Raw genomic sequence first — 15463 nt, forward strand, 5'->3', positions numbered from 1 at the left:
ACTCTTTTGTGTTGTAAATGTTGATGTGTTGAAATGGAATGCTTTTTCTTGGTTTTGAACAAATATGGTCTTAGCTATGAAATTTGAATCCTCTAGTTTGCAAGGTTCTTCTGCTTACGGCCATTCCACCCTTAGAATGCCTGATCTCGTCTGATCTCAGAAGCTACCCAGGGTTGGGCCTGGTTAGTACTTGAATGGGAGACTGTCTGGGAATACCAGGTGTTGTAAGCTTTTTCAATCCGGCAAACAATGAAAGCTTACATTTCCATTTTTTTTTTCATCTTTTGCACAAATTTGTATTTGAAACTCTTTTGTGTTGTAAATGTTGATGTGTTGAAATGGAATGCTTTTTCTTGGTTTTGAACAAATATGGTCTTAGCTATGAAATTTGAATCCTCTAGTTTGCAAGGTTCTTCTGCTAACGGCCATTCCACCCTTAGAACGCCTGATCTTGTCTGATCTCAGAAGCTATCTATGGTTGGGCCTGGTTAGTACTTGAATGGGAGACTGAATGGGAATACCAGGTGTTGTAAGCTTTTCCAATCCTGCAAACAATTAAAGCTTACATTTCCATGTTATTTACATCTTTTGCACAAATTTGTAGTTGAAACTCTTTTGTGCTGTAAATGTTGATGTGTTGAAATGGAATGCTTTTTCTTGGTTTTGAACAAATATGGTCTTAGCTATGAAATTTGAATCCTCTAGTTTGCAACGTTCATCTGCTTACGGCCATTCCACCCTTAGAACGCCTGATCTCGTCTGATCTCAGAAGCTATCTAGGGTTGGGCCTGGTTAGTACTTGAATGGGAGACTGTCTGGGAATACCAGGTGTTGTAAGCTTTTCCAATCCTGCAAACAATTAAAGCTTACATTTCCATGTTATTTACATCTTTTACACAAATTTGTATTTGAAACTCTTTTGTGTTGTAAATTTTGATGTGTTGAAATGGAATACTTTTCCTTAGTTTTGAAAAAATATGGTCTTAGCTATGAAATTTGAATCCTCTAGTTTGGAAGGTTCTTCTGCTAACGGCCATTCCACCCTTAGAACGCCTGATCTTGTTTGATCTCAGAAGCTATCTATGGTTGGGCCTGGTTAGTACTTGAATGGGAGACTGAATGGGAATAACAGGTGTTGTAAGCTTTTCCAATCCTGCAAACAATTAAAGCTTACATTTCCATGTTATTTACATCTTTTGCACAAATTTGTAGTTGAAACTCTTTTGTGTTGTAAATGTTGATGTGTTGAAATGGAATGCTTTTTCTTGGTTTTGAACAAATATGGTCTTAGCTATGAAATTTGAATCCTCTAGTTTGCAACTTTCATCTGCTTATGGCCATTCCACCCTTAGAACGCCTGATCTCGTGTGATCTCAGAAGCTACTTAGGGTTGGGCCTGGTTAGTACTTGAATGGGAGACTGTCTGGGAATACCAGGTGTTGTAAGCTTTTCCAATCCTGCAAACAATTAAAGCTTACATTTCCATGTTATTTACATCTTTTACACAAATTTGTAGTTGAAACTCTTTTGTGTTGTAAATTTTGATGTGTTGAAATGGAATGCTTTTTCTTGGTTTTGAACAAATATGGTCTTAGCTATGAAATTTGAATCCTCTAGTTTGCAAAGTTCTTCTGCTTACGGCCATTCCACTCTTAGAACGCCTGATCTTGTCTGATCTCAGAAGCTACCTAGAGTTGAACCTGGTTAGTACTTGAATGGGAGACTGTCTGGGAATACCAGGTGTTGTAAGCTTTTCCAGTCCTGCAAACAATTAAAGCTTACATTTCCATGTTATTTACATCTTTTGCACAAATTTGTAGTTGAAACTCTTTTGTGTTGTAAATTTTGATGTGTTGAAATGGAATGCTTTTTCTTGGTTTTGAACAAATATGGTCTTAGCTATGAAATTTGAATCCTCTAGTTTGCAAGATTCTTCTGCTTACGGCCATTCCACCCTTAGAACGCCTGATCTCGTCTGATCTCAGAAGCTACCCAGGGTTGGGCCTGATTAGTACTTGAATGGGAGACTGTCTGGGAATACCAGGTGTTGTAAGCTTTTTCAATCCAGCAAACAATGAAAACTTACATTTCCATTTTTTTTTCATCTTTTGCACAAATTTGTATTTGAAACTCTTTTGTGTTGTAAATTTTGATGTGTTGAAATGGAATGCTTTTTCTTGGTTTTGAACAAATATGGTCTTAGCTATGAAATTTGAATCCTCTAGTTTGCAAGATTCTTCTGCTTACGGCCATTCCACCCTTAGAACGCCTGATCTCGTCTGATCCCAGAAGCTACCCAGGGTTGGGCCTGGTTAGTACTTGAATGGGAGACTGTCTGGGAATACCAGGTGTTGTAAGCTTTTCCAATCCTGCAAACAATTAAAGCTTACGTTTCCATGTTATTTACATCTTTTGCACAAATTTGTAGTTGAAACTCTTTTGTGTTGTAAATGTTGATGTGTTGAAATGGAATGCTTTTTCTTGGTTTTGAACAAATATGGTCTTAGCTATGAAATTTGAATCCTCTAGTTTGCAAGGTTCTTCTGCTTATGGCCATTCCACCCTTAGAATGCCTGATCTCGTCTGATCTCAGAAGCTACCCAGGGTTGGGCCTGGTTAGTACTTGAATGGGAGACTGTCTGGGAATACTAGGTGTTGTAAGCTTTTTCAATCCTGCAAACAATGAAAGCTTACATTTCCATTTTTTTTTTCATCTTTTGCACAAATTTGTATTTGAAACTCTTTTGTGTTGTAAATGTTGATGTGTTGAAATGGAATGCTTTTTCTTGGTTTTGAACAAATATGGTCTTAGCTATGAAATTTGAATCCTCTAGTTTGCAAGGTTCTTCTGCTAACGGCCATTCCACCCTTAGAACGCCTGATCTTGTCTGATCTCAGAAGCTATCTATGGTTGGGCCTGGTTAGTACTTGAATGGGAATACCAGGTGTTGTAAGCTTTTCCAATCCTGCAAACAATTAATGCTTACATTTCCATGTTATTTACATCTTTTGCACAAATTTGTATTTGAAACTCTTTTGTGTTGTAAATTTTGATGTGTTGAAATGGAATGCTTTTTCTTGGTTTTGAACAAATATGGTCTTAGCTATGAAATTTGAATCCTCTAGTTTGCAAGGTTCTTCTGCTTACGGCCATTCCGCCCTTAGAACGCATGTTCTCGTCTGATCTCAGAAGCTACCCAGGGTTGGGCCTGGTTAGTACTTGAATATGAGACTGTCTGGGAATACCAGGTGTTTTAAGCTTTTTCAATCCTGCAAACAATGAAAGCTTACATTTCCATTTCTTTTTCATCTTTTGCACAAATTTGTATTTGAAACTCTTTTGTGTTGTAAATGTTGATGTGTTGAAATGTAATGCTTTTTCTTGGTTTTGAACAAATATGGTCTTATCTATGAAATTTGAATCCTCTAGTTTGCAAGGTTCTTCTGCTAACGGCCATTCCACCCTTAGAACGCCTGATCTTGTCTGATCTCAGAAGCTATCTATGGTTGGACCTGGTTAGTACTTGAATGGGAGACTGAATGGGAATACCAGGTGTTGTAAGCTTTTTCAATCCTGCAAACAATTAAAGCTTACATTTCCATGTTATTTACATCTTTTGCACAAATTTGTAGTTGAAACTCTTTTGTGTTGTAAATGTTGATGTGTTGAAATGGAATGCTTTTTCTTGGTTTTGAACAAATATGGTCTTAGCTATGAAATTTGAATCCTCTAGTTTGCAACGTTCATCTGCTTATGGCCATTCCACCCTTAGAACGCCTGATCTCGTGTGATCTCAGAAGATACCTAGGGTTGGGCCTGGTTAGTACTTGAATGGGAGACTCTCTGGGAATACCAGGTGTTGTAAGCTTTTCCAGTCCTGCAAACAATTAAAGCTTACATTTCCATGTTATTTACATCTTTTGCACAAATTTGTAGTTGAAACTCTTTTGTGTGGTAAATGTTGATGTGTTGAAATGGAATGCTTTTTCTTGATTTCGAACAAATATGGTCTTATCTATGAAATTTGAATCCTCTAGTTTGCAAGGTTCTTCTGCTTACGGCCATTCCACCCTTAGAACGCCTGATCTCGTCTGATCTCAGAAGCTACCTAGGGTTGGGCCTGGTTAGTACTTGAATGGGAGACTGTCTGGGAATACCAGGTGTTGTAAGCTTTTTCAATCCTGCAAACAATGAAAGCTTACATTTCCATTTTTTTTTCATCTTTTGCACAAATTTGTATTTGAAACTCTTTTGTGTTGTAAATTTTGATGTGTTGAAATGGAATGCTTTTTCTTGGTTTTGAACAAATATGGTCTTAGCTATGAAATTTGAATCCTCTAGTTTGCAAGGTTCTTCTGCTAACGGCCATTCCACCCTTAGAACGCCTGATCTTGTCTGATCTCAGAAGCTATCTATGGTTGGGCCTGGTTAGTACTTGAATGGGAGACTGAATGGGAATACCAGGTGTTGTAAGGTTTTCCAATCCTGCAAACAATTAAAGCTTACATTTCCATGTTATTTACATCTTTTGCACAAATTTGTATTTGAAACTCTTTTGTGTTGTAAATTTTGATGTGTTGAAATGGAATGCTTTTTCTTGGTTTTGAACAAATATGGTCTTAGCTATGAAATTTGAATCCTCTAGTTTGCAAGGTTCTTCTGCTTATGGCCATTCCACCCTTAGAATGCCTGATCTCGTCTGATCTCAGAAGCTACCCAGGGTTGGGCCTGGTTAGTACTTGAATGGGAGACTGTCTGGGAATACTAGGTGTTGTAAGCTTTTTCAATCCTGCAAACAATGAAAGCTTACATTTCCATTTTTTTTTTCATCTTTTGCACAAATTTGTATTTGAAACTCTTTTGTGTTGTAAATGTTGATGTGTTGAAATGGAATGCTTTTTCTTGGTTTTGAACAAATATGGTCTTAGCTATGAAATTTGAATCCTCTAGTTTGCAAGGTTCTTCTGCTAACGGCCATTCCACCCTTAGAACGCCTGATCTTGTCTGATCTCAGAAGCTATCTATGGTTGGGCCTGGTTAGTACTTGAATGGGAATACCAGGTGTTGTAAGCTTTTCCAATCCTGCAAACAATTAATGCTTACATTTCCATGTTATTTACATCTTTTGCACAAATTTGTATTTGAAACTCTTTTGTGTTGTAAATTTTGATGTGTTGAAATGGAATGCTTTTTCTTGGTTTTGAACAAATATGGTCTTAGCTATGAAATTTGAATCCTCTAGTTTGCAAGGTTCTTCTGCTTACGGCCATTCCGCCCTTAGAACGCATGTTCTCGTCTGATCTCAGAAGCTACCCAGGGTTGGGCCTGGTTAGTACTTGAATATGAGACTGTCTGGGAATACCAGGTGTTTTAAGCTTTTTCAATCCTGCAAACAATGAAAGCTTACATTTCCATTTCTTTTTCATCTTTTGCACAAATTTGTATTTGAAACTCTTTTGTGTTGTAAATGTTGATGTGTTGAAATGTAATGCTTTTTCTTGGTTTTGAACAAATATGGTCTTATCTATGAAATTTGAATCCTCTAGTTTGCAAGGTTCTTCTGCTAACGGCCATTCCACCCTTAGAACGCCTGATCTTGTCTGATCTCAGAAGCTATCTATGGTTGGACCTGGTTAGTACTTGAATGGGAGACTGAATGGGAATACCAGGTGTTGTAAGCTTTTTCAATCCTGCAAACAATTAAAGCTTACATTTCCATGTTATTTACATCTTTTGCACAAATTTGTATTTGAAACTCTTTTGTGCTGTAAATGTTGATGTGTTGAAATGGAATGCTTTTTCTTGGTTTTGAACAAATATGGTCTTAGCTATGAAATTTGAATCCTCTAGTTTGCAATGTTCATCTGCTTACGGCCATTCCACCCTTAGAACGCCTGATCTCGTCTGATCTCAGAAGCTATCTAGGGTTGGGCCTGGTTAGTACTTGAATGGGAGACTGTCTGGGAATACCAGGTGTTGTAAGCTTTTCCAATCCTGCAAACAATTAAAGCTTACATTTCCATGTTATTTACATCTTTTACACAAATTTGTAGTTGAAACTCTTTTGTGTTGTAAATTTTGATGTGTTGAAATGGAATACTTTTTCTTAGTTTTGAAAAAATATGGTCTTAGCTATGAAATTTGAATCCTCTAGTTTGCAAGGTTCTTCTGCTAACGGCCATTCCACCCTTAGAACGCCTGATCTTGTCTGATCTCAGAAGCTATCTATGGTTGGGCCTGGTTAGTACTTGAATGGGAGACTGAAGGGGAATAACAGGTGTTGTAAGCTTTTCCAATCCTGCAAACAATTAAAGCTTACATTTCCATGTTATTTACATCTTTTGCACAAATTTGTAGTTGAAACTCTTTTGTGTTGTAAATGTTGATGTGTTGAAATGGAATGCTTTTTCTTGGTTTTGAACAAATATGGTCTTAGCTATGAAATTTGAATCCTCTAGTTTGCAACGTTCATCTGCTTATGGCCATTCCACCCTTAGAACGCCTGATCTCGTGTGATCTCAGAAGATACCTAGGGTTGGGCCTGGTTAGTACTTGAATGGGAGACTCTCTGGGAATACCAGGTGTTGTAAGCTTTTCCAGTCCTGCAAACAATTAAAGCTTACATTTCCATGTTATTTACATCTTTTGCACAAATTTGTAGTTGAAACTCTTTTGTGTGGTAAATGTTGATGTGTTGAAATGGAATGCTTTTTCTTGATTTCGAACAAATATGGTCTTATCTATGAAATTTGAATCCTCTAGTTTGCAAGGTTCTTCTGCTTACGGCCATTCCACCCTTAGAACGCCTGATCTCGTCTGATCTCAGAAGCTACCTAGGGTGGGGCCTGGTTAGTACTTGAATGGGAGACTGTCTGGGAATACCAGGTGTTGTAAGCTTTTTCAATCCTGCAAACAATGAAAGCTTACATTTCCATTTTTTTTTCATCTTTTGCACAAATTTGTATTTGAAACTCTTTTGTGTTGTAAATTTTGATGTGTTGAAATGGAATGCTTTTTCTTGGTTTTGAACAAATATGGTCTTAGCTATGAAATTTGAATCCTCTAGTTTGCAAGGTTCTTCTGCTAACGGCCATTCCACCCTTAGAACGCCTGATCTTGTCTGATCTCAGAAGCTATCTATGGTTGGGCCTGGTTAGTACTTGAATGGGAGACTGAATGGGAATACCAGGTGTTGTAAGGTTTTCCAATCCTGCAAACAATTAAAGCTTACATTTCCATGTTATTTACATCTTTTGCACAAATTTGTATTTGAAACTCTTTTGTGTTGTAAATTTTGATGTGTTGAAATGGAATGCTTTTTCTTGGTTTTGAACAAATATGGTCTTAGCTATGAAATTTGAATCCTCTAGTTTGCAAGGTTCTTCTGCTTACGGCCATTCCGCCCTTAGAACGCCTGTTCTCGTCTGATCTCAGAAGCTACCCAGGGTTGGGCCTGGTTAGTACTTGAATGGGAGACTGTCTGGGAATACCAGGTGTTGTAAGCCTTTTCAATCCTGCAAACAATGAAAGCTTACATTTCCATTTTTTTTTCATCTTTTGCACAAATTTGTATTTGAAACTCTTTTGTGTTGTAAATTTTGATGTGTTGAAATGGAATGCTTTTTCTTGGTTTTGAACAAATATGGTCTTAGCTATGAAATTTGAATCCTCTAGTTTGCAAGGTTCTTCTGCTAACGGCCATTCCACCCTTAGAACGCCTGATCTTGTCTGATCTCAGAAGCTATCTATGGTTGGGCCTGGTTAGTACTTGAATGGGAATACCAGGTGTTGTAAGCTTTTCCAATCCTGCAAACAATTAATGCTTACATTTCCATGTTATTTACATCTTTTGCACAAATTTGTATTTGAAACTCTTTTGTGTTGTAAATTTTGATGTGTTGAAATGGAATGCTTTTTCTTGGTTTTGAACAAATATGGTCTTAGCTATGAAATTTGAATCCTCTAGTTTGCAAGTTTCTTCAGCTTACGGCCATTCCGCCCTTAGAACGCATGTTCTCGTCTGATCTCAGAAGCTACCCAGGGTTGGGCCTGGTTAGTACTTGAATATGAGACTGTCTGGGAATACCAGGTGTTTTAAGCTTTTTCAATCCTGCAAACAATGAAAGCTTACATTTCCATTTTTTTTTCATCTTTTGCACAAATTTGTATTTGAAACTCTTTTGTGCTGTAAATGTTGATGTGTTGAAATGGAATGCTTTTTCTTGGTTTTGAACAAATATGGTCTTAGCTATGAAATTTGAATCCTCTAGTTTGCAATGTTCATCTGCTTACGGCCATTCCACCCTTAGAACGCCTGATCTCGTCTGATCTCAGAAGCTATCTAGGGTTGGGCCTGGTTAGTACTTGAATGGGAGACTGTCTGGGAATACCAGGTGTTGTAAGCTTTTCCAATCCTGCAAACAATTAAAGCTTACATTTCCATGTTATTTACATCTTTTGCACAAATTTGTAGTTGAAACTCTTTTGTGTTGTAAATGTTGATGTGTTGAAATGGAATGCTTTTTCTTGGTTTTGAACAAATATGGTCTTAGCTATGAAATTTGAATCCTCTAGTTTGCAACGTTCATCTGCTTATGGCCATTCCACCCTTAGAACGCCTGATCTCGTGTGATCTCAGAAGCTACTTAGGGTTGGGCCTGGTTAGTACTTGAATGGGAGACTGTCTGGGAATACCAGGTGTTGTAAGCTTTTCCAATCCTGTAAACAATTAAAGCTTACGTTTCCATGTTATTTACATCTTTTGCACAAATTTGTAGTTGAAACTCTTTTGTGTTGTAAATGTTGATGTGTTGAAATGGAATGCTTTTTCTTGATTTTGAACAAATATGGTCTTATCTATGAAATTTGAATCCTCTAGTTTGCAAGGTTCTTCTGCTTACGGCCATTCCACCCTTAGAAAGCCTGATCTCGTCTGATCTCAGAAGCTATCTAGGGTTGGGCCTGGTTAGTACTTGAATGGGAGACTGTCTGGTTATACCAGGTGTTGTAAGCTTTTCCAATTCTGCAAACAATTAAAGCTTACATTTCCATGTTATTTACATCTTTTACACAAATTTGTAGTTGAAACTCTTTTGTGTTGTAAATGTTGATGTGTTGAAATGGAATGCTTTTTCTTGGTTTTGAACAAATATGGTCTTAGCTATGAAATTTGAATCCTCTAGTTTGCAAGGTTCTTCTGCTTACGGCCATTCCACCCTCAGAACACCTGATCTCGTCTGATCTCAAAAGCTACCTAGGGTTGGGCCTGGTTAGTACTTGAATGGGAGACTGTCTGGGTATACCAGGTGTTGTAAGCTTTTCCAATCCTACAAACAATTAAAGCTTACATTTCCATGTTATTTACATCTTTTACACAAATTTGTAGTTGAAACTCTTTTGTGTTGTAAATGTTGATGTGTTGAAATGGAATGCTTTTTCTTGGTTTTGAACAAATATGGTCTTAGCTATGAAATTTGAAACCTCTAGTTTGCAAGGTTCTTCTGCTTACGGCCATTCCACCCTTAGAACGCCTGATCTCGTCTGATCTCAGAAGCAACCTAGAGTTGGGCCTGGTTAGTACTTGAATGGGAGACTGAATGGGAATACCAGGTGTTGTAAGGTTTTCCAATCCTGCAAACAATTAAAGCTTACATTTCCATGTTATTTACATCTTTTGCACAAATTTGTATTTGAAACTCTTTTGTGTTGTAAATTTTGATGTGTTGAAATGGAATGCTTTTTCTTGGTTTTGAACAAATATGGTCTTAGCTATGAAATTTGAATCCTCTAGTTTGCAAGGTTCTTCTGCTTACGGCCATTCCGCCCTTAGAACGCCTGTTCTCGTCTGATCTCAGAAGCTATCCAGGGTTGGGCCTGGTTAGTACTTGAATGGGAGACTGTCTGGGAATACCAGGTGTTGTAAGCTTTTTCAATCCTGCAAACAATGAAAGCTTACATTTCCATTTTTTTTTCATCTTTTGCACAAATTTGTATTTGAAACTCTTTTGTGTTGTAAATTTTGATGTGTTGAAATGGAATGCTTTTTCTTGGTTTTGAACAAATATGGTCTTAGCTATGAAATTTGAATCCTCTAGTTTGCAAGGTTCTTCTGCTAACGGCCATTCCACCCTTAGAACGCCTGATCTTGTCTGATCTCAGAAGCTATCTATGGTTGGGCCTGGTTAGTACTTGAATGGGAGACTGAATGGGAATACCAGGTGTTGTAAGCTTTTCCAATCCTGCAAACAATTAAAGCTTACATTTCCATGTTATTTACATCTTTTGCACAAATTTGTATTTGAAACTCTTTTGTGTTGTAAATTTTGATGTGTTGAAATGGAATGCTTTTTCTTGGTTTTGAACAAATATGGTCTTAGCTATGAAATTTGAATCCTCTAGTTTGCAAGGTTCTTCTGCTTACGGCCATTCCACCCTTAGAACGCCTGATCTCGTCTGATCTCAGAAGCAACTTAGAGTTGGGCCTGGTTAGTACTTGAATGGGAGGCTGTCTGGGAATACCAGGTGTTGTAAGCTTTTCCAATCCTGCAAACAATTAAAGCTTACATTTCCATGTTATTTACATCTTTTGCACAAATTTGTAGTTGAAACTCTTTTGTGTTGTAAATGTTGATGTGTTGAAATGGAATGCTTTTTCTTGGTTTTGAAAAAATATGGTCTTAGCTATGAAATTTGAATCCTCTAGTTTGCAAGGCTCTTCTGCTTACGGCCATTCCACCCTTAGAACGCCTGATCTTGTCTGATCTCAGAAGGTACCTAGGGTTGGGCCTGGTTAGTAGTTGAATGGGAGAGTGTATGGGAATACCAGGTGTTGTAAGCTTTTCCAGTCCTGCAAACAATTAAAGCTTACATTTCCATGTTATTTACATCTTTTGCACAAATTTGCAGTTAAAAACTCTTTTGTGTTGTAAATTTTGATGTGTTGAAATGGAATGCTTTTTCTTGGTTTTGAATAAATGTGGTCTTATCTATGAAATTTGAATCCTCTAGTTTGCAAGGTTCTTCTGCTTACTGCCATTCCACCCTTAGAATGCCTGATCTCGTCTGATCTCAGAAGCTACCTAGGGTTGGGCCTGGTTAGTACTTGAATGGGAGACTTTCTGGGTATACCAGGTGTTGTAAGTTTTTCCAATCCTGCAAACAATTAAAGCTTACATTTCCATTTTTTTACATCTTTTGCACAAATTTGTAGTTGAAACTCTTTTGTGTTGTAAATTTTGATGTGTTGAAATGGAATGCTTTTTCTTGGTTTTGAACAAATATGGTCTTATCTATGAAATTTGAATCCTCTAGTTTGTAAGGTTCTTCTGCTAACGGCCATTCCACCCTTAGAACGCCTGATGTTGTCTGATCTCAGAAGCTATCTATGGTTGGGCCTCGTTAGTACTTGAATGGGAGACTGAATGGGAATACCAGGTGTTGTAAGCTTTTCCAATCCTGCAAACAATTAAAGCTTACATTTCCATGTTATTTACATCTTTTGCACAAATTTGTAGTTGAAACTCTTTTGTGTTGTAAATGTTGATGTGTTGAAATGGAATGCTTTTTCTTGGTTTTGAACAAATATGGTCTTAGCTATGAAATTTGAATCCTCTAGTTTGCAAGGTTCTTCTGCTTACGGCCATTCCACCCTTAGAATGCCTGATCTCGTCTGATCTCAGAAGCTACCCAGGGTTGGGCCTGGTTAGTACTTGAATGGGAGACTGTCTGGGAATACCAGGTGTTGTAAGCTTTTTCAATCCGGCAAACAATGAAAGCTTACATTTCCATTTTTTTTTTCATCTTTTGCACAAATTTGTATTTGAAACTCTTTTGTGTTGTAAATGTTGATGTGTTGAAATGGAATGCTTTTTCTTGGTTTTGAACAAATATGGTCTTAGCTATGAAATTTGAATCCTCTAGTTTGCAAGGTTCTTCTGCTAACGGCCATTCCACCCTTAGAACGCCTGATCTTGTCTGATCTCAGAAGCTATCTATGGTTGGGCCTGGTTAGTACTTGAATGGGAGACTGAATGGGAATACCAGGTGTTGTAAGCTTTTCCAATCCTGCAAACAATTAAAGCTTACATTTCCATGTTATTTACATCTTTTGCACAAATTTGTAGTTGAAACTCTTTTGTGCTGTAAATGTTGATGTGTTGAAATGGAATGCTTTTTCTTGGTTTTGAACAAATATGGTCTTAGCTATGAAATTTGTATCCTCTAGTTTGCAATGTTCATCTGCTTACGGCCATTCCACCCTTAGAACGCCTGATCTCGTCTGATCTCAGAAGCTATCTAGGGTTGGGCCTGGTTAGTACTTGAATGGGAGACTGTCTGGGAATACCAGGTGTTGTAAGCTTTTCCAATCCTGCAAACAATTAAAGCTTACATTTCCATGTTATTTACATCTTTTACACAAATTTGTATTTGAAACTCTTTTGTGTTGTAAATTTTGATGTGTTGAAATGGAATACTTTTTCTTAGTTTTGAAAAAATATGGTCTTAGCTATGAAATTTGAATCCTCTAGTTTGGAAGGTTCTTCTGCTAACGGCCATTCCACCCTTAGAACGCCTGATCTTGTCTGATCTCAGAAGCTATCTATGGTTGGGCCTGGTTAGTACTTGAATGGGAGACTGAATGGGAATAACAGGTGTTGTAAGCTTTTCCAATCCTGCAAACAATTAAAGCTTACATTTCCATGTTATTTACATCTTTTGCACAAATTTGTAGTTGAAACTCTTTTGTGTTGTAAATGTTGATGTGTTGAAATGGAATGCTTTTTCTTGGTTTTGAACAAATATGGTCTTAGCTATGAAATTTGAATCCTCTAGTTTGCAACTTTCATCTGCTTATGGCCATTCCACCCTTAGAACGCCTGATCTCGTGTGATCTCAGAAGCTACTTAGGGTTGGGCCTGGTTAGTACTTGAATGGGAGACTGTCTGGGAATACCAGGTGTTGTAAGCTTTTCCAATCCTGCAAACAATTAAAGCTTACATTTCCATGTTATTTACATCTTTTACACAAATTTGTAGTTGAAACTCTTTTGTGTTGTAAATTTTGATGTGTTGAAATGGAATGCTTTTTCTTGGTTTTGAACAAATATGGTCTTAGCTATGAAATTTGAATCCTCTAGTTTGCAAGGTTCTTCTGCTTACGGCCATTCCACTCTTAGAACGCCTGATCTTGTCTGATCTCAGAAGCTACCTAGAGTTGAACCTGGTTAGTACTTGAATGGGAGACTGTCTGGGAATACCAGGTGTTGTAAGCTTTTCCAGTCCTGCAAACAATTAAAGCTTACATTTCCATGTTATTTACATCTTTTGCACAAATTTGTAGTTGAAACTCTTTTGTGTTGTAAATTTTGATGTGTTGAAATGGAATGCTTTTTCTTGGTTTTGAACAAATATGGTCTTAGCTATGAAATTTGAATCCTCTAGTTTGCAAGATTCTTCTGCTTACGGCCATTCCACCCTTAGAACGCCTGATCTCGTCTGATCTCAGAAGCTACCCAGGGTTGGGCCTGATTAGTACTTGAATGGGAGACTGTCTGGGAATACCAGGTGTTGTAAGCTTTTTCAATCCAGCAAACAATGAAAACTTACATTTCCATTTTTTTTTCATCTTTTGCACAAATTTGTATTTGAAACTCTTTTGTGTTGTAAATTTTGATGTGTTGAAATGGAATGCTTTTTCTTGGTTTTGAACAAATATGGTCTTAGCTATGAAATTTGAATCCTCTAGTTTGCAAGATTCTTCTGCTTACGGCCATTCCACCCTTAGAACGCCTGATCTCGTCTGATCCCAGAAGCTACCCAGGGTTGGGCCTGGTTAGTACTTGAATGGGAGACTGTCTGGGAATACCAGGTGTTGTAAGCTTTTCCAATCCTGCAAACAATTAAAGCTTACGTTTCCATGTTATTTACATCTTTTGCACAAATTTGTAGTTGAAACTCTTTTGTGTTGTAAATGTTGATGTGTTGAAATGGAATGCTTTTTCTTGATTTTGAACAAATATGGTCTTAGCTATGAAAGTTGAATCCTCTAGTTTGCAAGGTTATTCTGCTTACGGCCATTCCACCCTTAGAAAGCCTGATCTCGTCTGATCTCAGAAGCTACCTAGGGTTGGGCCTGGTTAGTACTTGAATGGGAGACTGTCTGGTTATACCAGGTGTTGTAAGCTTTTCCAATTCTGCAAACAATTAAAGCTTACATTTCCATGTTATTTACATCTTTTACACAAATTTGTAGTTGAAACTCATTTGTGTTGTAAATGTTGATGTGTTGAAATGGAATGCTTTTTCTTGGTTTTGAACAAATATGGTCTTAGCTATGAAATTTGAATCCTCTAGTTTGCAAGGTTCTTCTGCTTATGGCCATTCCACCCTTTGAACGCCTGATCTCGTCTGATCTCAGAAGCTACCTATGGTTGGGCCTGGTTAGTACTTGAATGGGAGACTGTCTGGGAATTCCAGGTGTTGTAAGCTTTTCCAGTCCTGCAAACAATGAAAGCTTACATTTCAATTTTTTTTTAATCTTTTGCACAAATTTGTATTTGAAACTCTTTTGTGTTGTAAATGTTGATGTGTTAAAATCGAATGCTTTTTCTTGGTTTTGAACAAATATGGTCTTGGCTATGAAATTTGAATCCTCTACTTTGCAAGGTTTTTCTGCTTACGGACATTCCACCCTTAGAACGCCTGATCTCGTCTGATCTCGTCTGATCTCAGAAGCTATCTATTGTTGGGCCTGGTTAGTACTTGAATGGGAGACTGAATGGGAATACCAGGTGTTGTAAGCTTTTCCAATCCTGCAAACAATTAAAGCTTACATTTCCATGTTATTTACATCTTTTGCACAAATTTGTATTTGAAACTCTTTTGTGTTGTAAATTTTGATGTGTTGAAATGGAATGGTTTTTCTTGGTTTTGAACAAATATGGTCTTAGCTATGAAATTTGAATCCTCTAGTTTGCAAGGTTCTTCTGCTTATGGCCATTCCACCCTTAGAATGCCTGATCTCGTCTGATCTCAGAAGCTACCCAGGGTTGGGCCTGGTTAGTACTTGAATGGGAGACTGTCTGGGAATACTAGGTGTTGTAAGCTTTTTCAATCCTGCAAACAATGAAAGCTTACATTTCCATTTTTTTTTTCATCTTTTGCACAAATTTGTATTTGAAACTCTTTTGTGTTGTAAATGTTGATGTGTTGAAATGGAATGCTTTTTCTTGGTTTTGAACAAATATGGTCTTAGCTATGAAATTTGAATCCTCTAGTTTGCAAGGTTCTTCTGCTAACGGCCATTCCACCCTTAGAACGCCTGATCTTGTCTGATCTCAGAAGCTATCTATGGTTGGGCCTGGTTAGTACTTGAATGGGAATACCAGGTGTTGTAAGCTTTTCCAATCCTGCAAACAATTAATGCTTACATTTCCATGTTATTTACATCTTTTGCACAAATTTG

At 37.4% G+C, this 15463-nt stretch overlaps 45 pseudogenes; all 45 read left to right on the forward strand.

The window, feature by feature from the left end:
- Positions 1-112: 112 nt before the first annotated feature.
- On the forward strand, positions 113-231 carry LOC140572349 (5S ribosomal RNA; annotated as a pseudogene).
- A 186-nt stretch (positions 232-417) lies between these two features.
- LOC140567334 (5S ribosomal RNA) lies at positions 418-536 on the forward strand (annotated as a pseudogene).
- A 185-nt stretch (positions 537-721) lies between these two features.
- LOC140569647 (5S ribosomal RNA) lies at positions 722-840 on the forward strand (annotated as a pseudogene).
- A 185-nt stretch (positions 841-1025) lies between these two features.
- On the forward strand, positions 1026-1144 carry LOC140568080 (5S ribosomal RNA; annotated as a pseudogene).
- Positions 1145-1329: 185 nt separating this feature from the next.
- LOC140571072 (5S ribosomal RNA) lies at positions 1330-1448 on the forward strand (annotated as a pseudogene).
- A 185-nt stretch (positions 1449-1633) lies between these two features.
- Positions 1634-1752, forward strand: LOC140567206 (5S ribosomal RNA; annotated as a pseudogene).
- Positions 1753-1937: 185 nt separating this feature from the next.
- Positions 1938-2056, forward strand: LOC140567186 (5S ribosomal RNA; annotated as a pseudogene).
- A 185-nt stretch (positions 2057-2241) lies between these two features.
- LOC140570402 (5S ribosomal RNA) lies at positions 2242-2360 on the forward strand (annotated as a pseudogene).
- Positions 2361-2545: 185 nt separating this feature from the next.
- LOC140571481 (5S ribosomal RNA) lies at positions 2546-2664 on the forward strand (annotated as a pseudogene).
- A 478-nt stretch (positions 2665-3142) lies between these two features.
- On the forward strand, positions 3143-3261 carry LOC140568284 (5S ribosomal RNA; annotated as a pseudogene).
- A 185-nt stretch (positions 3262-3446) lies between these two features.
- Positions 3447-3565, forward strand: LOC140567794 (5S ribosomal RNA; annotated as a pseudogene).
- A 185-nt stretch (positions 3566-3750) lies between these two features.
- LOC140571602 (5S ribosomal RNA) lies at positions 3751-3869 on the forward strand (annotated as a pseudogene).
- Positions 3870-4054: 185 nt separating this feature from the next.
- On the forward strand, positions 4055-4173 carry LOC140569798 (5S ribosomal RNA; annotated as a pseudogene).
- Positions 4174-4358: 185 nt separating this feature from the next.
- LOC140568095 (5S ribosomal RNA) lies at positions 4359-4477 on the forward strand (annotated as a pseudogene).
- Positions 4478-4662: 185 nt separating this feature from the next.
- LOC140571482 (5S ribosomal RNA) lies at positions 4663-4781 on the forward strand (annotated as a pseudogene).
- A 478-nt stretch (positions 4782-5259) lies between these two features.
- On the forward strand, positions 5260-5378 carry LOC140568285 (5S ribosomal RNA; annotated as a pseudogene).
- A 185-nt stretch (positions 5379-5563) lies between these two features.
- On the forward strand, positions 5564-5682 carry LOC140567795 (5S ribosomal RNA; annotated as a pseudogene).
- A 185-nt stretch (positions 5683-5867) lies between these two features.
- LOC140569659 (5S ribosomal RNA) lies at positions 5868-5986 on the forward strand (annotated as a pseudogene).
- A 185-nt stretch (positions 5987-6171) lies between these two features.
- On the forward strand, positions 6172-6290 carry LOC140568274 (5S ribosomal RNA; annotated as a pseudogene).
- Positions 6291-6475: 185 nt separating this feature from the next.
- Positions 6476-6594, forward strand: LOC140571604 (5S ribosomal RNA; annotated as a pseudogene).
- A 185-nt stretch (positions 6595-6779) lies between these two features.
- On the forward strand, positions 6780-6898 carry LOC140566600 (5S ribosomal RNA; annotated as a pseudogene).
- Positions 6899-7083: 185 nt separating this feature from the next.
- Positions 7084-7202, forward strand: LOC140568097 (5S ribosomal RNA; annotated as a pseudogene).
- A 185-nt stretch (positions 7203-7387) lies between these two features.
- LOC140570178 (5S ribosomal RNA) lies at positions 7388-7506 on the forward strand (annotated as a pseudogene).
- Positions 7507-7983: 477 nt separating this feature from the next.
- On the forward strand, positions 7984-8102 carry LOC140568286 (5S ribosomal RNA; annotated as a pseudogene).
- Positions 8103-8287: 185 nt separating this feature from the next.
- On the forward strand, positions 8288-8406 carry LOC140569670 (5S ribosomal RNA; annotated as a pseudogene).
- Positions 8407-8591: 185 nt separating this feature from the next.
- Positions 8592-8710, forward strand: LOC140571073 (5S ribosomal RNA; annotated as a pseudogene).
- Positions 8711-8895: 185 nt separating this feature from the next.
- LOC140567699 (5S ribosomal RNA) lies at positions 8896-9014 on the forward strand (annotated as a pseudogene).
- Positions 9015-9199: 185 nt separating this feature from the next.
- Positions 9200-9318, forward strand: LOC140572333 (5S ribosomal RNA; annotated as a pseudogene).
- A 185-nt stretch (positions 9319-9503) lies between these two features.
- Positions 9504-9622, forward strand: LOC140567297 (5S ribosomal RNA; annotated as a pseudogene).
- Positions 9623-9807: 185 nt separating this feature from the next.
- Positions 9808-9926, forward strand: LOC140570393 (5S ribosomal RNA; annotated as a pseudogene).
- Positions 9927-10111: 185 nt separating this feature from the next.
- Positions 10112-10230, forward strand: LOC140567335 (5S ribosomal RNA; annotated as a pseudogene).
- Positions 10231-10415: 185 nt separating this feature from the next.
- On the forward strand, positions 10416-10534 carry LOC140566015 (5S ribosomal RNA; annotated as a pseudogene).
- Positions 10535-10719: 185 nt separating this feature from the next.
- LOC140568003 (5S ribosomal RNA) lies at positions 10720-10838 on the forward strand (annotated as a pseudogene).
- Positions 10839-11024: 186 nt separating this feature from the next.
- On the forward strand, positions 11025-11143 carry LOC140566934 (5S ribosomal RNA; annotated as a pseudogene).
- A 488-nt stretch (positions 11144-11631) lies between these two features.
- Positions 11632-11750, forward strand: LOC140572361 (5S ribosomal RNA; annotated as a pseudogene).
- Positions 11751-11936: 186 nt separating this feature from the next.
- LOC140567336 (5S ribosomal RNA) lies at positions 11937-12055 on the forward strand (annotated as a pseudogene).
- A 185-nt stretch (positions 12056-12240) lies between these two features.
- On the forward strand, positions 12241-12359 carry LOC140569683 (5S ribosomal RNA; annotated as a pseudogene).
- A 185-nt stretch (positions 12360-12544) lies between these two features.
- Positions 12545-12663, forward strand: LOC140567862 (5S ribosomal RNA; annotated as a pseudogene).
- Positions 12664-12848: 185 nt separating this feature from the next.
- Positions 12849-12967, forward strand: LOC140571074 (5S ribosomal RNA; annotated as a pseudogene).
- A 185-nt stretch (positions 12968-13152) lies between these two features.
- On the forward strand, positions 13153-13271 carry LOC140567207 (5S ribosomal RNA; annotated as a pseudogene).
- A 185-nt stretch (positions 13272-13456) lies between these two features.
- LOC140567299 (5S ribosomal RNA) lies at positions 13457-13575 on the forward strand (annotated as a pseudogene).
- Positions 13576-13760: 185 nt separating this feature from the next.
- LOC140570403 (5S ribosomal RNA) lies at positions 13761-13879 on the forward strand (annotated as a pseudogene).
- Positions 13880-14064: 185 nt separating this feature from the next.
- Positions 14065-14183, forward strand: LOC140567708 (5S ribosomal RNA; annotated as a pseudogene).
- A 185-nt stretch (positions 14184-14368) lies between these two features.
- On the forward strand, positions 14369-14487 carry LOC140572468 (5S ribosomal RNA; annotated as a pseudogene).
- Positions 14488-14986: 499 nt separating this feature from the next.
- LOC140571483 (5S ribosomal RNA) lies at positions 14987-15105 on the forward strand (annotated as a pseudogene).
- The last annotated feature ends 358 nt before the right edge of the window (positions 15106-15463 follow it).

This window comes from Salminus brasiliensis, chromosome 11, assembly GCF_030463535.1.
Source record: "Salminus brasiliensis chromosome 11, fSalBra1.hap2, whole genome shotgun sequence".
NCBI lineage: Eukaryota > Metazoa > Chordata > Actinopteri > Characiformes > Bryconidae > Salminus > Salminus brasiliensis.